The 5,143-nt window shown below is 29.3% G+C and overlaps 1 long non-coding RNA gene across 1 annotated transcript; it reads left to right on the top strand.

The window, feature by feature from the left end:
• Positions 1–2,274: 2,274 nt before the first annotated feature.
• On the top strand, positions 2,275–4,392 carry LOC114395297. Its single transcript, XR_003662991.1, has 5 exons — positions 2,275–2,487; positions 2,584–2,873; positions 3,571–3,601; positions 3,695–3,787; positions 4,195–4,392. It is a non-coding gene; the product is annotated as an uncharacterized LOC114395297 (long non-coding RNA).
• The last annotated feature ends 751 nt before the right edge of the window (positions 4,393–5,143 follow it).

Below are 5,143 nucleotides of genomic sequence, written 5' to 3'. Positions count from 1 at the left end.
TATGCATTTTCTAATCATGTTCATTGGGACATTTATTGGTTGCAGGTTATGTGTTTGATCAAATGTCAAGATGATATTTTTTGGTATATTTTCATATTTCTTATTTTAATTCTAAATTTGTGTCACTTTTAAAATTATTTATTTTTCACATGGGATATATTTTCATTCCAACATTTTAATAGATTTGTATTTAGAATTGTACAAGAGATGAGCTTGGATTTGTGTTTACCATTTTCGAAAAGGCAGGAAGAGCAGTGAGCATAAGGTATTGTTTTCTAGGTAGAGAATCTCATATTCTTATAGTCTATGTTTCTATTATATTTTTGTTTTGTTTGGTGTGTTTAAAAGGATAGCAGGGAAGATCTCCCCATACGAACAAACAAAGAAAATTGGTAGTGGAAAGATTACCAAAGGAAAATAAAATCCTCTTTTGATATGCCTCTTAAGACTGAGCTTACCAAAGACAAACACCACAACACACATCTAGCCTATTACAATTTGTTGTCATCAAAGTGACTATGTGGGCTTCATCCAAACTCACGAAGCTACATATATTAAAAGTATTTGATTGCTAACATTTATTATTGTGGTCCCTCAGCCCATAATTGATGTTTCATATACCAACTTTAATGTTGAGATTCACACGGGAGACAAATCACGTCGGTAGTGCAATGAAAATTAGAAATTTTCCTTACTTTCTCTTTTTGTATTTAATTAATTTATTTATTTATTTTGTTGTTGTTGTTGTTATTATTATTATTATTATTATTATTATTATTATTATTATTATTATTATTATTATTATGTGTTGTTGATTTAACTTTAGCAAGTGTGTTTATTTTTTATCTTATTAACTTTTCAACTTATTATATATCTTTTTTGATGTTTTATTTTTTAAATCAGACATATACAATAGTGAGTAATTTTAAATTTGTGGCACTTTAAAAATTATTTATTTTTCACATGGGATATATTTTCATTCCAGCATTTTAATATATTTGTATTTAGAATTGTATATTTATATGTGTATAGTTTCTTTTTTAAATAACACTGATATTCGAGCACTATGAATTTATATATGAAATCCTCTTTTGACATGTCTCTTCCCATTGTCTGCAGGATTATTTTGGGTGCTCACAATTATGCATTTTCTGATCATGTTCATTAGGACATTTATTGGTTGCAAGTTATGCATTTTCTGATCATGTTCATTGGGACATTTATTGGTTGCAGGTTATGTGTTTGATCAAATGTCAAGATGATATTTTTTTGTATATTTTCATATTTCTTATTTTAATTCTAAATTTGTGTTACTTTTAAAATTATTTATTTTTCACATGGGATATATTTTCATTCCAGCATTTTAATAGATTTGTATTTAGAATTGTACAAGAGATGAGCTTGGATTTGTGTTTACCATTTTCGAAAAGGCAGGAAGAGCAGTGAGCATAAGGTATTGTTTTCTAGGGAGAGAATCTCATTCTTATAGTCTATGTTTCTATTATGTTTTTGTTTTGTTTGGTGTGTTTAAAAGGATAGCAGGGAAGATCTCCCCACACGAACAAACAAAGAAAAGGGGCAGTGAAAAGATTACCAAAGAAAAATAAAATCCTCTTTTGATATGCCTCTTAAGACTGAGCTTACCAAAGACAAACACCACAACTCACATCTAGCCTATTACAATTTGCTGTCATCAAAGTGACTATGTGGGCTTCATCCAAACTCACAAAGCTACATATATTAAAAGTATTTGATTGCTAACATTTATTATTGTGGTCCCTCAGCCCATAATTGATGTTTCCTATACCAACTTTAATGCTGAGATTCACACGGGAGACAAATCACGTCGGTAGTGCAATAAAAATTAGAAATTTTCCTTACTTTCTCTTTTTATATGTAATTAATTAATTTATTTATTTATTTTGTTATTGTTATTATTATTATTATTATTATCATTATTATTATGCGTTATTGATTTAACTTTAACAAGTGTGTTTATTTTTTATCTTATTAACTTTTCAACTTATTATATATCCTTTTTGATGTTTTATTTTTTAAATCAGACATATACAATAGTGAGTAATTATATAAAAAATTATCTATTTGGCATACATGGTGGAATCTTTCTCTAATTCATTCAAGCTAGTATGTCAATTGTCTTAAATATTTTTGTACATACCAAACATATTTATTGTTTTCTAGGTAGAGAATCTCATATTCTTATAGTCTATGTTTCTATTATATTTTTGTTTTGTTTGGTATGTTTAAAAATAATTGAAATATCTTCATTTCTTTGATATCATGTCTCCTTGATGTGGCAGTGACTTCAAAGATATATTTGATGTAGATAATTTCATTACCTCCTTGAGAGACGAGATTCGAATAATAAAGATACTGCCACCTAAGGTCAAGAAAAGAGTTGAACTAGGATTATTATACTCAATGCCACCCATTAGATGGTCTAATATCTCATACTATGAAAATCAGGTATTTGCTTGGTTCACATTATCTTTGCACTTATCAGATTTTGACTCAGTTCTTTATTCCAAGTTAGCAACTAATTGTCCTTAACTACTTAAACAGGTCCTTCCTCTGTTGCTGAAACACAAGGTCATACAACTAAATAGAACAGATGCTAGACTTGCAAATAATGGACTACCTGGTGGGATTCAGAAGCTACGATGCCGAGTAAACTTCAATGCTCTGAGGTTTACTACTCAGATAGGAGAACTTGGCAGAAGGATGGTCAAGGTTTTGAGGGAAAAGAGACTTGTCCTTGCACTTCATCTTAGATATGAGATGGACATGTTGGCCTTCTCTGGCTGTGCTCATGATTGTTACAGCAAAGAGAAGGAGGAACTCACAAGAATGAGGTAATATGAATCTTGCATCTTTTGAAATCAGCACTGTTCAATGTACTTATATATATATATATATATATAAATTGTCCCACAGCAGCACGTTTCTTTTTTTTTCCACTTTTTCCTTCTATTTTTTTTATCACTTTAAATTTTTTAAAAATCATGCAACGCACAGGTCCCACACCTAATTTTTTTATTATAAAGTTAACAAAAATAGAAATAAAAATATTTTCTTATATGTATATTTTTGGGTTCTAATGATATTGTGTATTTGATTATATAAATAAAATAAAGAAGACATGTATAATTCTTTTAATGTAATAGGAATTACTGATTTATCAAGTCTATTTTTGTTATGTTTAGTTTGTTAACAATTACCATAAGCAATTACTGATTTTACTCCCTATGATATTGTGTGTATATGTAAATTTGTTTGGGCCCCTTGGGTGGAGTACCCTCAGGTATAGGGTATTTTTTTTTTCTGAATTATGATGGAAAAAATGATGTCTTGACTGATGGATAAGGTTGTGTTTGTAGAAATTGATTGTTCAAGTGCTTGCGGTGTGAAGAATCCATGATTCACTTGCGGAGGATATCACATTTTTGTGTTAATTCCTCACAATGTATTTGATTGTGCAAGTAGAAGATTCACTTTACATTAACTACAGTTTTCTTTAATATCGCATTCTTTTTCTTTATTTTCTTTTAGGTGGATTTGACACAATGCATGCTGCGGCAAGGTAATTTGAATTTTGTGATTAGGTGTTTTTGGTTTTGTTTAAGCGTAAGAAATATTTCGTATTATTATTATTATTATTATTATTTTGTTTCAGGGCTTATGATCGAGCTGCGATCAAGTTCTGTGGCGTTGATGCGGATATCAAAAGGAAACCGACCTTTATAAAATGTTAATGACGATTCAACAGGTCTCTGAATCATTTGTAAATTAGTTAGTAATTTAACCTATTATTGTAAGATAAAATAAAATTATTGTATCATTTAATCATTTTAAAAATTCACAAATATTTATTGTTTAAGAAGTAAATGATCGAAAATACAAAACTATGAATGTTAATTAAAATAATATATCACACATTTTAAATTAAGAAAATATGGTTGTATTTTATTTGAATTTTAAATATTACTGACAAATCCTTTTCTACTAGCATGATCCATTTCTGCAACAATAGTTTTTATTTAAATTATTTAGGATCAAAGTGGTGATATTAAATTATTTGGATAGAAGTTATAAAGCATGTTGTTAACTGTGAAGTGCTTTTTTTATTTTGTTGCTATTTTTTTAACAAACTTGAATTGAATTTGTAGTTTGTAGATTTTATGTGCAGATGAGTAACTTCACGAAGGAGGAGTTTGTGCATAATTTGCACTGACAGAGCAAGGGGAAGCTTCAAATAGAGGGGATTCAATATGGGCTAGTCACATGTACGTGTAAACATATAAAAAGAATAAAGAGTTAGTCGCCTTTTTCTTTTTCAGTTATTCAATATGACTAGAGTCGATTAATGATTTATAGGTACATGTTCAATAATATTTTCATGTTTATCTTGCTTATTGTTTCCTGTATTCTTATTTACATAATATATTTTTGATTTTCTGTGTATTTTAATTATTTTCCTTTATATTTATGAGTGAAAACAAATTATATTCACAATTTCCAATTTTATTGTAATTGAACTAATCAAGCCACCCGTGGATTGCATACTAGTTCATACACAAAAGCCTAACTAAACTTCTACACAATTAACAGAGCTTGTTCATGAAACAAAATTGGAATTTATAGTTCACAATTTAAAAAATACTCAAAGTTTGCAATAAATTCCAGGCAAGTTTAGCAACCGTTGCTCGGCGGCACCCTTTGTTCTCTCTTATTTCCTTCTTCTTCTCTCTGGCTAAAGATTGTTGCAGCAGTGTCTCCACAAATATCCCCTCTCGCTTGCGTTGCGAGCACCACAAACATCCTCTGGCTGCATCTCTTTCGCTCCCGTTAAGGACATCGACCACCCTTTCTCTTTACCGCAACATTGCAGCAGCCTCTGAAATTAGGACTGCAAAGAGAATCAGGAAAAGGGTAGAAAGGGAAAAGTCACAAAAATAAAAAGAAAAAATTTCCTGATCATTGATTTAAATATTAATGTATCTAATGATGTTAAATAACTTTTCTATGGCGGAAAGCCTCACTGAATGTATTTTAAAAAAATTGAGGATGAAATTAAATCTTTTAAAAATTTGAAAATTAAATTGAATTTTTTAAAATAATTAGA

The sequence above is a fragment of the Glycine soja genome, chromosome 18 (assembly GCF_004193775.1).
Source record: "Glycine soja cultivar W05 chromosome 18, ASM419377v2, whole genome shotgun sequence".
NCBI classification, from domain to species: domain Eukaryota; kingdom Viridiplantae; phylum Streptophyta; class Magnoliopsida; order Fabales; family Fabaceae; genus Glycine; species Glycine soja.
This window is presented reverse-complemented; position numbering and strand designations above follow the sequence as displayed.